Consider the following 16,912-nt stretch of genomic DNA (forward strand, 5'->3'; position numbering starts at 1 on the left):
CCCGGCTACACTGAGAGGTCATAGGCAGGAGGACCATGATCCAGGCGAAAATACAAGACTGTTTAAAAATAATGTAACGTTAAAAGGGGACACAGTGCTTTCCTAGCAAGCGCAAGGTCCTGAGTTCAAACCCCAGTACAAAAATTTACTGAGTAACCTATATCATAATGACCCGTTTTTGCAAAGACAAAACTACAAATGTGTCTAAATTCAGGCTGTGACTGGAATTGAGGAGTTTGGTTTCACATGGGAAATGCGCCTTTTTTTTTTTTTTAAGAAAAAGGTTGTTGATTTCTAAGGGGAATTGATTCAAATGTAACTTTAAAAGCAGTTAAATCACACCTGGCCTTTGTCAGATTAGACTATGAGGACCAGAAAGAGGATAGCGAAGTGATGGTGACGCCTTTCATATTCGGTGTCGCCTTTTGAAGATGCTTGGATTCCAGGTGACTGGTCTCAGCCTTTGGCTCGGCCACTCCCTCCAGCAGAGAAAGGGCTCGCCGTTAGAAAAACTTGTCATCTCCCCATGTCTGTTCTTCCTCCAGTAAACACGCTTCCCAGCCTCCTTGAAAGTTTTGTATAAGCTCCCGTACTGGGGTTCTCCAGAGAAGACAGAACCTGTGTGTGTGCTTGTAAGAGAGAGAGAGCACCAGGCCCAAAAGCCTCATGACAAGCCATCTGCAAGCTGGAGACCTTGGGATGCTGGTGGCATGGCTCAGGGTAAGCCAAAGGCCTGAGAACCCCGAGAAGGGTTCTGGTGCCAATCCTTCAGTCCAGACTCTGGGGAACACGCGATTGTAATATTCGAGGCATGAGAAGGGAATGCACCCGGCTCTGGGAGACAGAGCAGTTGTCATTCCCTCTGTTCCATCCGGGCCCCTGGTCAGTCCACCCACACTGAAGGAGGACCTCCCCGCTAGTCCACTCAGACTCATACTGGTATTTACCCACTCAAAATACTGCTATGCCAGGTTTCTCAGTATCCCTAGTCCAGTCCAGTTCACAGAAAGTCAATCACGAACACCTACTGCCAAAATTGTCAAAGAAACATGAATAACTTCTAGGATTTGTCCTTTGTGGGGGCGGGGGAGAGTGTGTCCATCTCCTGCTTCTTCCCCCACCTGCTGAAGCTGGAATGTGGACCCGATGGCTGGAATTTGAGATGTCCCCATTGGACCATGAAGAAACGTCACATGGAAACCACACATGAGAAGGAGGCTGTGCTCCTGATGCACTCAAGTCAGACCCAAATCATTTCCCTCTGGGCCTCATTTACAGGATAAACCTCTCTCCTCTGCACACCATTGGCATTTGAGATTTTCCCTCCCAACTGAACTTAGTCTGCCCGTAAATAATTTGATGGGAATATTTTTCAGGAACATCTGATTCCATTTGTTCTAATTTTATACTTCTGAGTCAACCTGCCCCTAGCTGAGTAGAGGGCCGTGCCCCAGGTGAATTAGTTAACTGAGTCATGAAACAAGCCGGTATCTCCCATCATAAATAAGGAATTGGCCCCTCGTTTTGTTGGCTGGGTGGCCCTCCCGTCCCTGTGGGTGTCTGCTGTTTTCACCTGCACGGTATCCACCCCTACTTTTGATAAAGGCATTTTAGTCACTGCCTGGGTTTCCGGCCCTCCTCTGTGTCTCCTGGCCCCAGGGACAAGCACATAACCCTGATTGACTTATCAGAGTACCAAAGGCCCATGGCCAAGGTAGTTGGATAAGGAGTGAAATAAGCCAAGACAATTTTATACTAGCAGAGCGATCCTAGGAATGAAGGAGGATACTTCCTTTTGTTTTTAATCCACTGAATTTAAAATTGTAAAGTCATAAAATCTAAGCATGATTGGCAACCTTCTTGCCGCCACAAGGAGCTAAGGGACATTGGGGGTTTTTTTCCCCCTGGATCCAGCCATACCTGAAGCCAAACTTGTAATCCTAGACATTTGCAAGCCAATAGATCCAATTTTCGTTTATTCAGTATGCATTGTGCTCTCTATAAAATGGACAGGGTCCTGACTCAACCATCCTCACTTCAACTTTTGAGTAGCACCTGATACACAGCAGGCGTTTGGAAAAATCATAAGAGATCCATTTATAAGAGGCAGAAACTTGGAACCTGTTGATTTCCAGTCACAGAGCCAGCCACACAAGCAAAGTCAAGGATGCCGACATGCAACCTGACCTCTCTGAGCGTGTTGTGTTTATTCACAAAAACACTGAATTACGAAGTTGCTAGTAATGTTACTCAGATGACAGTGCTCTGGAAGCCATTCCTTTGTCATCGTTTTAACCTCGGCGTCATCCTCATGCCAGCACCCATGACGAGCATGTTTCTGCATTCAATGTCTTTTATAAGGAGAATTGATTCCTTGCCCCCTCCCTTCAGGAACGTCTGGATTTCCAACCCATTTCTGTCCTGGGCTGAGGCCCTTGGGTGCCATCCATGCTGGTTGCCTTGTGTAGCAAATGAGCTAAGGCCAGGTCTCTCAGTGATAGAAGCATTTGTTCCTCACCTGAATCAGAGCAGGGGTCCAGTCCTAGGAAGCCGCACACTCCGAACATGAACGGCTCCCCGCTTCTCTGACTATTCAGATCAAGGCTCAACTGCTTCGTATTATAAAAACATAAATAATTGATACATAAGAACCACAGATAGTGCGGAGTATGGTGGCATACACCTGTAATCTCAGCTCTCAGGAAGGCGTGGCAGAATAGCAAGCTCAAGGCCAGCCTGGGCTACCTGGACCCTGTCTTTAAACAAACAGAAAGAAAAATACAGGTGTATTTAAGTCACACTCTTGATTCTTGACACCAATAAGAATGATATTTTCTGTTTGGGTATAATACTGGATCCCAGAAGAACTTGCAGCCTTATCTCAGGTTGCCGTTCCTGATCTGACGGGCCTCCAAGTTTTGGAAAAGTAACTGAAGTCAGGCTCATCATGGGTCACGGAATGAGCTCAGCAAGAAGCAAAAACTGCAGGCTTTGGGGAACCTGGGCTCAACCTCCTGCAGCAACGGAATTAGAACAGAAACAACAGAGTCAAGTGTGCCTGGTGCAAACTCCTGGTGGACAGGCGTCTGATTCCAGAGGATGCCTGGGACTGTTTGAAGTTAGGAAGAAGACGATTTGACCAAAAGAATATAAGTTCAGAGGTTGTGGTAGGTGATGCAGAAGTCAGAAAACAGGACAGGGGTGCCATGGAGGTAGGGGGCCCGAAGGAGCATCAGGCCCAGACTTTACTCCAGTCACAAATATTCGCTGACATGCTCAAAAGACAATGGCGACAGTCTTCAAAACAGCATTGGACTCCCACAGAACCCACATCTGGAGCACAGTAGAAATTAACATACATGGGATGACCTTGTCACTAGCAAAATTATCCTGCAGTATATTCTGAGGGTGTGCTGCCTTACTCATTTTCCTATGTGAGCATTTAGGTATACCACAGCTTTGGAAAGTCTGAGAAGCAAACATGAAATCCATCCAGAGCTCACGTGTGCGTGCACACACATGCGTACACACACACTCACTGCCACTGACATCACCAATCCCAGACATCCTGGAAAGCCAGGGTCCAGAGGCAGGGTCAGGGTGAGGTCTAGATGAAAGGCCTGCAGGAGGACAGGCCTTGTAGGTCCTGCAGAGAAGCTGAGTAGTGACAAACTGACTCATCCTTTGCTAGCAAGCGTCCCCAACCACTCTGCTTGCTCCAACTGTGGGAAAATGTAGAGTGACGAGAAACGAATGTGAAAAGCCTCAACAAACATCAGGCCCATAATAGCAGGCAAGCATCCTTGGCTTGAGCTGCAAAGCAAACTGATATCCAGTTGTTCTTAGCTCCTCGCCAAATAGTGCTGTTTCCTTATGCCTGGGGCACCCAAAAAGGGAACGAGGACTCAGGCTGTGTTTATGCCTCTGCCAGGATACCTCTCCCTGTTCTCTCTTTAAAGAGCAGAAATATGCTATCCCATCAGGCTCCAAGAGCCTGGTCTCATCTGTGTGGCCCTGTTTGATGACAACAGGATACTGTTTTGTCTTTTGGACATCACAGCCTTAGAAGGAAGCAGGGACTTCTTGTTCCCCCTTCTTCTTTGCTGCGGTAGCTTCTCTGTTGAGCTGACAAAATATCTGGGGAAAACAAAGGAAGATTTGTTTTGGCTCATTTTTTCTTCTGTGGTACTGGAGTTTGAGCTCTGCCTCATGCTTGCTAGGCAGGCGTTCTATGAACTGAGTCGCTCTGCCAGCCCTTTTTTGTAATGAGTTTTTTTGAGATAGGGCCTCACAAACTATTTGTCAGGGCTGAACTGTGGTCCTCCTGATCTCTGCCTCTCGAGTAGCTAGGATTACAGGAGTGAGCCACCAGCACCCAGCTTGGTTTCAGAGTCTCTGTAGCTTTGGGCCTGAGGCCAGGCTGACCATCATGGTGAGGGAGGGAGAAAAGCCAGGGACAAAAATATACCCCTCAGAGTCACCTACTTCCTCCAACCAAGCCCCACCTCCTAACAGCTGTGAACCCATCAGTGAGATTCCTATCCTAATATTCCAGTCACCTCTCGGTGACACCACTATCCGGGGACCAAGCATTTACTACACAACACTTCCCCTCTGTCTTTCTTCTACTTAGAAAAGTCAAGTCAAGCTTCCATCTACCTCCCAAGTGGACCTTACAGAAAACCACTTCTTTTTCCATATTTGGGTACCAGGTGTACAGAGAGACTCCTCACACACTCCCCTGGCCCCGGTGCCTTCCCCCGTCTCTACTCTTACAGTGTCCACCTTTTCTTACCCTTTCCTGGTGAGCTTTCATATGGACAAAGATGGCTCTCTATCAGAGCAGGGTGCTGGTGGCTCACATCTGTAACCCTAGCTACTTGGGAGGTTGAGATCAGGAGGATTGAGGTTGGAGGCCAGCCTGGGCAAATAGTTTGCAAGACCCCATCTCCAAAATAACCAGAGCAAAATGGACTGGTGGAGTGGCTCAAGCAGTAGAGCTCCTGCTTTGCAAATGTGAAGCCCTGAGTTCAAATCCCATTCCCATCCAATTATTGGAACCGCATAATTTGTGGGACCCAATGCAAAATGAAAACACAGGGTCCCCTGTTCAAAAACATTAATAATTTCAATCTGGTGACCGCCAAGCATTAAGCCAAATGTGAGTCTTTTTCTGGGCACAAGACACTTGTAAGTAGGGGTCCCTGAGGGATTGCACGGGTCACATCCCCTGATGCCATGTTTTTCCCAGACGCCTTTTAGTGGCAGTCTAAAATATACCCATGACACCCACTCTTCCAAGTCTGGCCACTGTTTGGTATCATGATTACCATACGTGATAATGACTACCATTAATTGAGGCTGGGGACAGACCCACGCTCTCTGCCCTTTTATTTCGGTTAATGTGAGAGCATTTCAGAGGACAAAACCTTTGGCTTATGAACGGTCTTCTACCCAGGCCAGCTAAAGCTTCATCCTCTCAACCGTAGACCTCCTTCACCCTGGGAGCAAGGGACCCATGAAGGTGGATTAAGAAGAGTAGGAGCTGGTGGAGTGGCTCAAGGGGTAGAGCCCCTGCCTAGCAAGTACGAGGTCCCCGAGTTCAAACCCCAGTACCACCAAAAAAAAAACCAAGCCTTTGACCTGCTCAACAATTTTAATAATGGGATAACTTCTATTTTGTAAAAATTTAGTGTGTGTGCCAGGCACTGTGCTCTACAATTTCCATGCATCATCTCACTTTAGATGTTTCAGATATGAATTTTACTTCTAGTGCAAGAAATTTCTCATACCTTTATTTATTTTTATTTATTTACTTATTTTTTGGTGGGACAAGGATTTGAACTCAGGGCTTCACACTTACAAAGCAGGTGCTCTACCTTTTGAGCCACACCTCCAGTCCATTTTGCTCTGATTATTTGGAGATAGGGTCTCTGGTGAACTGTTTGTCCGGACTGGCCTCAAACCAGGATCCTCCCAATCTCAGCCTCCCAAGTAGCTGGGATTACAGGCTTTAGGTCATTTAATACTGCCAAGTCAACTTGTTCAGCCACCACCCCACCCCCAGCCATGACTCTTTGTGATGCCAGAAAACTGAGGCACTGCCCACAAGGGTCACCATGGCAACTGCTCTGTGTGCTACTGGACTCCATGGACGTGACTGCTTTTCAGGGCATCCAGTCTTGCCTTAGTCCCACACCCAACTCAGATCTATACCTAGACCCTCTCGTCAGCTGCAAAGACAAGCAAGTTCCAGATCTCCTCTATACTTAATGACCCCAGACCCCAACTTCTCTCTGCCTCTGTCCTCTCTCTCTTCTCTCTCTCTCTCTCTCTCTCTCTCTCTCTTTCTCTCTCTCTCTTTCTCTTCCCCCAGGTTTGAACTCAGGGTTTGCTAGGCAGGTGTTCTTCTCTCTGCCTCTCTCCTCTGTCTGTCTGTCTGTCTCTCTCTCTCGCTCTCTTTTTCTCTCCCCATCCCCAGGTTTGAACTCAGGGCTTGCTAGGCAGGTGCTCTATCCCTTGAGCTGCACCCCCAACCCTTTTGTACTTCAGTTATTTTTTCAAATAGAGTCTTGCATTTTCCCCTGGGCTAGCTCTGACCAAGATCCTTTTACCTATGCCTCCTGCAGAGCTTGGATTACAGGCACAAGCCACCCAGCTTATTGGTTGAGATGGGGTCTTGCTGACTTTTTGCTCAGGCTGACGTCAGAACTCAATCCTCGGCCTCCAGAGTACCTGGTAATTATACACACTCCCCCACACGTCATTTCAAATTTGTCCATGACCCTGGGACACTACAAACTAAGGACATGGGACTGGGGTAGGAGGCAGGAATATCAGCCTGCTTTTGCTGAGGCTGGGCTGGGAACCGAACCTGTTTAATGACACAGATTTTTATATTTTCATTTACTAACTTTCCATGTTCCACAGAGGAAGACACTGACCTAAGATCCCAGTGCTAGAAAGTGGCCCAGTCAGGATTCAAAGCTTCTGATATGTCACCATATTCCCCAACCAGCATCACTGGAATCACCTTGGAAGAACTCATTTAAAACTTCCCCAGAGCCAGGTGCCATGGCACACACCTGTAATCCCAGCTACTCAGGAGGCAGAGATCAGAAGGATCGCAGTTCGAACCCAGCTCTAGGCAAACAGTTCACGAAACCCTGTCCTGAAAATACTCAACACAAAAAAGTGCTGGCAGAGTGACTTTAAGTGTAGAGCTCCCGCCTAGCGAGCATGGGGCCCTGAGTTCAAACCCCAGAATCACCAAAACAAAAACTTCCCCAGGTCCAAACTGGCTTACAGAATAAAAATCTCAGCAGAGAATCTGCAGTTTTGCAATATTCCATGTTACCTACAAGTTTCTAGAACTTCCATCTGGAATTCCTGACCTCACAATATTAAGTGTGACAGACAGGCTGTGAGGGGTTTCCAGACCCACCCTTTTGCAATGGTCTGTGCCTCCTGTCCTGGCTCACAGAGGTCACAGGTGTGACCTGTCCTTGCTCAGACTCTGTTAGGTACCCTAACAGAGTACCACACACTGGACGGCTTAAACAACAGAAATTAATTTGTAACAATTCTGGAAGCTGGGATTTGAGACCAGCTGTTTTGATTTCTGGTAAGCTTTTAGATGGCTCCCGTGTCAATATGTCCTCCCTGGAGAAGAGTGGACTCTCTGGTGTGTCTTCTTACAAGGCCACTAATCCTAGTAGATCAGGGGCCCACCCTTGTGACCTCATTTAACCTTAGCTGCTTCCTCAGAGGTCCTGTATTCAAACAGAACCTCAACACGAATGTCGGGAAGCATACAGTCTCTAACAGTGTCTTTGTGTAATCCCTTCCCCTTGACTTCCCCTTGAGTGGGACCTGTAGTTTGTTTCAGCCAATAATGTCTCTGGAGAAGGTGACAGATGTCACTGAGTACATCCATTATATAAGAGTTATATTACGTAGCCTATCTGCTAGCACACTTGTTCCAGAGGCTCTCCTCTCTGGTTTGTTGAAGAAAGTGGCCATATTGGGAAAGCCTACAAGAAACTGCTAGGCAGGTGCTTTGTCACTTGATAACTGGGGTGGCTTCCAACAAAAGCCCAGTGAGAAGCTGGACCTCTCTCCTACAGCCAAGGGGAACTGAATTCTGCTGGCAACTTAAGTGAATGTGAAGGTGGATTCTTCTCCATTTGTCTTAGTCCATTTCCCAGTTCTGTAACAAAACGCCTGAGTCTAGGTGATTTATAAAGAAAAGAAACATACTGGAGGCCTGGTTCAAGTGGTAGAGCACCTGCCTACCAAGGACAAAGCCCTGAGTTCAAACCCCAGTACCACCAAAAAACAAAAAAAGCAAAGAAAAAAATTATAAGCTGGGCAACAATGGCTCACGCCTGTAATCCCAGCTACTCAGGAGGCAGAGATCAGGAGGATCAAGGTTCAGAGCCAGCCTGGGCAAATAGTTCATAAGACCCTATCTTGAAAAAACACCCTTCACAAAAAAAGGGCTGGTGGAGTGGCTCAAGGTGAAGGTCCTGAATTCAAGCCCCAGCAGCACAAAACAAAAAGAGAAAGAAATTGATTTCTGAAGGCTGACAAGCGAAGAGCAAGGTGCCACCGTCTGTCTGACGTCTGTGGGGTCCCCTTTCGCATTTTAACTTGGCTTGCCTCTCTTATGAAACCACTGAAGACATCACAGAGGCCCCGCCTTCATGGCCTCATGTAATCCTGACTACCTTCCAATGCCTCTGGTTAAATACCATGAACATATGACCGCGGGGATGAAGTTCCCCAGCGCATGAATTTCTGGGGACAGTCACACACTGTAGCACCACTCGCACCTTCGGATGAGAGCACAGCCTGGCGAACTCCTTGATGGAGCAGAGAATGTGGCTAAGCCATGTCTGAGATAGTCACAAATTCATGCTCATTCGTTCCCCAACAAGTGACAGCTAATAAGTTAGGTAACCCATCTCCGCCTACAAGGCCACAGGGTTGACTCTTTTTTATTTATTTATTTATTTTATTTTTTTTTTTTTTTTACTTCTACCTGGAAGTAACTGGTGTGCTCACCCAGCGTGACCAGGGGTACATGCCAAACCGCCTGCTTTTAGAAAAGACTCAATTTCTTGAGCATGAAAAGCAATAGACGGCCATTGTAGGGAATTTGGAAGCACACCAGAAAGTAAAAATTACCCGGAATAATTTCTTCCTGCCCCTCAGATAACCACAGATAACTCACTGGCAGACCCGGGCCTGCGCAGAGAGGCTAGCTAAAATTACAGTCAGGAACGCTCTGTACAGACTGTTTTGCAACTTGCTCTTTCCATCCTGTCAGCCCAGACTTTCTGAAGAATTTGAAGCCTGGGGGTGAAGGGGGGGGTACATTTGTTCCAGGCACTTTGGGGCTTTGCCACACTTCAGTCTGATGACCTCAGGTTTTTTTCCCAGATTGGGTTTTGGCTCAACAGCCTCCTAAGGAGGAATCTGAGCCCTGAGAGGGGAGGACGTGCCCAAGGCCAGATAACTGCTGGCCCCCAGAGATGTGATGGTCCTCAGAATTCCTTATGACATTGTAGCTTAGCTGCTCTACTCCCACAGCCCGCACAGGGCCCCAAACTGTTAACCTTGCGATTAGTAAGCTCACAGCCTCACTCCAGTCCAGGGCAGTGTTTAGAGGGGCTTGAAATGCAGAAGCCAGAGCCTTTGGGTCTGAGACCTGGCCAGCCCACTGTCCGTGAGAACCTGGCGTCCCCCAGCCTCCGGAGCAGTGGAAGTTCTCATCCTGTAGCATCGTTCCAGAACTTGTAGGGTTTGACCTTCACTTCAAAGTGAACAGAAAGATAACAAGGAAAGAGAAAAGAGAAAGGAGGCAGCAATAACCTTCATTAAGTCACTGGAGGACCAAGCTGTGTGTTAGGAAGCTATAAATAAAAGTAACGTGAGGTCCCAGCCCTCAAGGACATTTCCATTTGAACATGACACAATGTATAGATGTTACTTTTGCAATGAAAAATAATGATAAAGACAGCAGGGCGTGGTTGCGTATTGCTGTAATCTCAGCACTCTGGAGATTGAGGCAGGAGGATGGAGAGTCCTCTTGCCAACCTGGGCTACAAAGTGAGACCCTGTCTTAAAAAATGAGAAAGGAAGAAAGGGAAGGAGGGAGGAAGAGAAGATGGGAGGGAGGGAGGAAGGAAGGAAGGGAAAGTTACAGTGGCTCACGCCTGTAATCCTAGCTACTTGGAAGGCTGAGAGGATATCAGTTGCAGGCCAGCCCCGGCAGAAAATTCGCAAGACTCCATCTTAAGCAATAGTTGGGCACAGTGATACACTCCTCTCATCCCAGCTATGTGGAAGACTGAGATCTGGAAGACTGTGCTTCCAGGACAGCCTGAGTAAAAAAAAATCATGAGACCCCATCTCAACAGAAAAGCTGAGTGTGGTGACAGACACAGGCTACTGCGGGAATCTTAAAATAAGAGGATCACAGTGCAGGCCAGCCTGTGCAAAAAGTGAGATGATATCTCAAAAATAACCAGAGCAAACAGCATGGCTGGAGGCGAGGTTCAAGCAATGGAGCACCTGCCTAGCAAGTGCCCGAAGTTCCAAAATAAAAATGGGCGGGGGGCAGGAAGAGAGAGAATAAAGAATATCTAGAAAGGAGTTTTAAAACAATGTTTGAGTTAACTTTTTCTAAGTGGTGTTTTTGAGTTTCTTGGCTGCATAATAAACCACAGGAGAAAACAATAGCCATTTTTATCCTGTGTTAGTCAGTTTTCTGTTACTGTAATAAGCACCTGAGATAAATCAACCTACAAAGAAAAAAGGTTTATCTTGGCTCAGAGTCTTGGTTTCAGTCCATGACTGGTTGGCACCACTGTTTTGGGCCTGGGCAGCACAGTAAGCCATGGCAGGAGCGTGTGGTAGCAGGGGCCTGTCATGGCCGGGAGCAGGAGAGAGAGGAGGGGCTGGCGTTCCGTTTTCCCCTTCCAGGGTTTGCCCCCCAGTGGCCTCAGACCTCCCACTGGGCCCTACCTCTTAAAAGTCATCATTGCCTCCTGATAGTCACAGACTGGAGAGTAAGCCTTCCACATGGGCCACTGGGGGACATTTCAGATCCAAACTATAACATATGCTTGTGATTGGGTAGGTCAAAATTTGGTCACCTGAAATGCCAGCTATTTAGGAGGCTGAGATTGGAGGATCATGGGTGGAGGCCAGCCCGAGCAAATAAATAGTTTATGAGACCCACCCCCATCTCCAAAAAAAAAAAAAACTAGAGCAAAAAGGGACTGGAGGTGTGGCTCAAACAGTCCCACCAAAAAAAAAAAAAAAAAGAATTGGTCTCATCTCTGTGCTTAGCCATCTCAGGCACCAGGCACCAAGTGGCGTGCCTAGGATGACTGAAAATGGCTGGCAACAGCCCAACAGAGGCCATGTGTCTGAACCCTCAGTTCTGCTGCAGGACAGGAACATCCAAGATGGCACCTTCACTGCCATCTCTGGCACCTGGACTGGCAGTGGTCACACAGCTGGCAGTTTGAGCATGCCTGGACTTCCTCCTAGCATGGTGGTCTCAGGTGAGTCAGACTTGGGCATGCCATGGCCGCTGGCCTCCCCAGAGCAAGCATCCAAGAAAGAGAAAATGGAAACATCTAGACTTCTAGTCCCTTCAAGACAACAGAAGTTCGCATGACCTAGTGTCCAAAGTCACATGCATTCATTCTGATTTACTCTACTCATTAGTATCTGTTCACTAAATCTAGGAAGCTCCATCTTTTTTTTCTTTTGGTGAGACTGGGGTTTGAACTCAGGGCTTCACACTTGCAAAGCAAGAGCTCTACCACTTGAGCCACACCTCCAGTCCATTTTTCTCTGGTTATTTTTTGGAGATGGGGTCTTCAGAACTATTTGACCAAGCTGACCTCAAACTGCAATCCTCCCAAACTCAGCCTCCAAAGTAGCAAGGATTAAAGTGTGAGCCACCAGCACCTGGTGAGCTCCATCTGTTGAAGAGACTGGTATCAAAGATCTGGAGGACATATGTTTTTGCAAGAGCACCGCCATGGGGCGATTTCCCAGGGAACACTGCTCATGCCCGCTCTCTCCCTCCAGTCCTCTATTCTCTCAGAGCCGGTGCAGGTTCTTCCCTGCGTCTCCTAAGGATTTCCCTGTTCTCTGGGTCTCTCCCAAACGCCCCTGCCCTTTTGCCCACAAGAGCCCATCAGTGTATTTTCCACGCCTTAGACAATCCCCTCCCTCAGATGAACTCTGGAGCAGGTTGTTAAAATAATGAAAGCTGGATCAGTTACATTGCTCTGTAGAGAAAATTAATCTGGATGAAAACTCCACACTCACCCATGCTGTCAAGCAAATTCGAGGTCAAAAAAGGCGTTTGAAGACAAGCAGACTCTGAAACTTTCTCTCTGTGCATCATTTCTGAAAAATTTACTTAAGGATTTGCTCCAACAAAGTGCTAAAGGAATCTGGAAAAAAGACTTAGAGAACAAAAAGCAATAAAAACTAAAGCCAGGAGAGGGTTGGAGAAAAGAAATTCGGCCAGTGGCCAGGCACCGTGGTTTGTGCCTGTAATCCCAGCTACTTGGGAGTCTGAGGCAGGAGGACTGTGAGTTTGAAGCCACTTAGGGCGACGTAGTGTGACCCTGACTCAAAAGCAAAAAAAGAAAAACTTCCTGACAGTGATCCAGCAGACCTAAAATACAATCTATCAAAACTGGAATTGGAAGTTAGAGAAGTTCCTGGGATAGAATGTTCAAGAAGAAAACAGATCCAGTTGCATGAATTAAGGACGCTCACATCTGGAAGTTCTGACACTCGGACACCAAAAAAGGAGAGTTTAGCCGTAAACTGTGGGGACAAAAGCCATGCTAGATTCGTGGTCAAGCTAAAAAATTTAAAAAAATAAATAAAAAGACTGAGTTTGCTGCTTCTTGGCAAGGGACAGTCATGTCACTCACACACAGGACTGAGCAGAAATTAAACGGCTCAGGCAAAATTCTGAATGAACCCGACTTCATGAGTCCAAGTTAGGCTGCCAAAGATTCCACCAGCCTCAGTTTACCCCGCAGAGGGGCCAGGGCCCAGCCAGGTTTCATTATAGTCGCTTAAACAACCCCTATTGGACAAAAACTAAATGAGGGAAGAGTAAGGTTGATATTCTGAATTCATGATTGATTTTGTTGGATTTATAAAAAGTAATGCATTTATTTTCCCAGGATATCTTTTGACGCTACGAGCAACTTGCCAGGTTTTTCGAGGGGGGAATGTTTTTGTTGGAGATCAGCCTTTTTCTGACACTTTGTCCTAGAGAAAGTGGACTCAACTTGTAAACTTTGTTCCTTTTTTTGATAAATATTTAAAACGTGCGTGCACGCCCACGTGCGGGTGTGTTACCTGGTTGGCTGTCAAAAGTGTCTTCTGACTCTTATTTGGTAGGTAATAAAGTTTTATTACACTCAAATTGGAAAATATGCCTATTAGGAAAAAGCAAGTTTACTTACAGGATAAGTAACAAAAGACTAAAATAAAGGCTAAATATGAGTGCTAAAAAAACAAAACAAGTTTAACCAAAAACATAATCTCTCCGTTCTTTTACTATTTCACAATCATTTCTACCTTTAGAAGACTTCCTTGAGGTGTGTAGGTGACTTTTATTTTACTCCAGTTTCTTTTTTTCCTCTGTGAAATTCTTTACGTATTTTTTAAATTTTCTTCTGCAACAGCAGGATTTGAACTCAGGGCCTTGTGCTTGGCAGGCAGGCACTGTACCACTTGAGGCACGTCCCCAGCCCCATTTTGCTTCAGTTATTCTTTAGGTAAAGGTTCATGATTTTGCCCAGGGGAGAGGAGAGGAGAGACCCTGCCTTCCACAGTTTTTGTCCTTGTCCTTTGTCTCAGACCCAAGACTGAGGCCGTGACTCCAACGAGCTCCTGGCATGGATCCTGATCCTGACTTCAGGAGCTCACAGTCCAGAGGACAACTCAGATGTGAAAATAACCCCAGGGCAATGCCAGCCCGTGTCACCACAGATGGGTGGCCTCAGTGGCTCAGAAGACTTCTCGGGAACTGCCACAATCAAAGACTTCGAGGGGACCCAGGGGTCTTCTTAAAGTGCAGGTCCTGACTCAGTAGGCCTGGTATGGAGCCTGAGGTTCTGTTTCTGTTGGTTTCCAGGCGATGGCCACATGTGAGTAGCAAAGCTTCACAGGTGTCCAAGCAGACTGTCAAAGGACGGAGGGGACTTGGAGGTGTCCCACCAGGGAACAGCTACGCAAAGGTGAAGGGGCCTGAAATAACCTGGTCTGTCTGAGCACCGAGTTCAAAGGACGGGGGGAGATCAGGAAGGATCACACCCAGGGTGACAGAACAAAGGAGGTGGGGACACAGGGTGAATCCACAGGCCAGATAACCAGGGAGGGGGGTGACAGGGAACACATGCACCCCCCAAACAAGAGACTAAAATAACCTGAATAAAAGCGCAGGTCTGATGGGCTGGTGGAGTGGCTTAAGTGCTAGGGTACCTGCAAGCAAGCGTGGGGCCCTGAGTTCAAATCCCAGTGCCACCAAAACAAAGCCATGGATTGGGAGGGGAGGGTCCCCAAGACGGAGGGACGGTCTTTCTGTGAACCTCAGAACCACCACTGTAGAACTGAAAAACCTGTGGCAGATATTTCTCATACACCAGGACAATCAGCTAGGCATAAAAACCAGGATTCAAAACCTGCCAAAATTAACAGCATCTCATACCAACACCTGTACACAAATGTTGATGGCAGTTTTATTTCTAATTGTCCACAGCTAGGAAGCAACCAAGTTGTCTCTGAAGAGATGAACGGATAAATAAACTGTAGCAGATCCATACAGTGGAATAGTATGCAGCAAGGAAAAATGGCCGTTGAAGCATGAGAAGTCGTGGAAGAACCTTGGGTGCTTATTACTAAGTGAAAAGGGTTGGAGTGTAGCTCAGTGGCCTAGCATGGTGGAGGCCCTGGGTTTGAACAGTTGGAACCAAAAACCAATACCTAAGTGAAAGAACTCAGTATGACACGGGTTGATGGATCGATAGATAGACAGACAGATGGTAGATCTCTATCTGGCATTCTAGAAGACACAATGCTAGAGACAATAAAATAATCCGTAGCCACCAGAGTCGGGGGACAGATGACTACTGAGGCACAAGGGACCTTCCGGGCAGTGAAATTATTCTGAGTGATACAGACACGCAGTGCTGGATGAGGTTCAGTACAGCATTTGTCAAAAGCCACAGGGCGACAGCACAGAGGGTGAACTTTCACCTGTGCAATTTTTTAAAAGTTAGCTAGGAGGCTGGAAAGTGTAGGAAGTCACAGGCTGTGACAAGAGAATGTCATTACTCAGATGTCTGATCCCCTGAAGGGGTCTGGGGTGGGGACGGGGTGCTGACTAAGATTTTCTGGAAGGAGTAGATCTGGAGAAGGAAAGGAGCTGAGCTGACAGCACCCCATCCCGCTGTGCACGTTGACGGACTGGAATTATTAGGTGGGTGACGTCTGGTGGTGGCAGTCAGCTCTCCCTGTTGAAGCTCATGGTCCTCAAGGAGGGGAGGCTACGGTGAGCCCCATGTCACAGAGCAGACATCAGGGTGGATAGAGACACAGGTGATGACACACAAATTGTTGTAGGAACCTGGATTAGTAAACTCTTGTCAGCTGAGAAGGCTTAAAAGACACGACACCCCCGTAATCATGGGAAGTTCACAGGTCACACAGTTTCTCGTGTCATTTCCTATGGGAAAAAAAAAATCAGAGATGATGGAGAAGTGGCTGATTCTAGGACTGGGCAGGAAATGAGCCAGGAAAGCTGTGCTCAGTGGCTCACGTCTGTAATCCCAGTTACTCAGGAGGCAGAGATCAGGAGGATCACGGTTAGAGGCCAGCCCAGGCAAATAGTTTGTGAGACCCCCATTTCAAAAACAAAAAGACCTTCACAGGAAAAGGCTGGCGGAGTGGCTCAGGTGGTAGAGCGCCTGCCCAGCAAGGGGGAGGCCCTGAGTTCAAACCCCAGTACCTCCAAAAAGAGAAAGTGCTCAAAAAAATTTGACAAAATTCTGTCCCGAGACCCAGCCTAAAGAACTCTCAATGGCCAAAATCAAACCACTTTGAGCAAAAAAAAAAAAAAGTGGGACTGGACCTTAGGTCTGATTCCCAATACCATAAAAAAATAGAGTCTTAGGTTATAACCCAAAGTGTAAAATAAAATAACGATGGAGATTAATTCACTAGTGGAGAAGAGACAGAAATCCCTAGTAAAACAGGATGGGCTGAATAGTGGCCTCCCCCTGTCACAGCTCAGCGCTCACACGTTCAGAGCCTTATCTGGAAGTAGCCATTATTACTTAAAGGTCTTAAAATCCCACACGGGGCTCAGTAGGCCATTAAACCAGTGGCCGGTATTAAGGAAGAGAGCACAGGAAAAACAGAGGCCATGTGGAGGTTGGAGGTGTGCCGTCACGGGCCAAGGGCCTGGGGCCACCGGAAGATGGACAGATTCTTCCCCAGACCCTTCAGAGGGAGCGTGGCTCTGCTAACACCCTGCCTTCAGACTTCTACTCTCCAAAACTGTCAGAGAGCAAATTTCTATTGTTGTTGTTGCTTGGTTTGGTTTTTGACTGGGATTTGAACTCAGGGCTTTGCACTTGCAAAGCAGGCGCTCTACCGCTTGAGCCACACCTCCAGTCCATTTTGCTCTGGTTATTTTGGAGATGGGGGTCTCAGGAACTATTTGCCTGGACTGGCCTCGAATCTCAATCCTCCTAATCTCAGCCTCCCAAGAGCTAGGATTACAGGCGTGAGCCACCAGCACCCAGCACATTGCTGGATTTTTAAGTCACCTGTCAGTTTGTCCCGTCTGTCCTAG

The sequence above is a fragment of the Castor canadensis genome, chromosome 18 (assembly GCF_047511655.1).
Source record: "Castor canadensis chromosome 18, mCasCan1.hap1v2, whole genome shotgun sequence".
NCBI classification, from domain to species: Eukaryota; Metazoa; Chordata; class Mammalia; order Rodentia; family Castoridae; genus Castor; species Castor canadensis.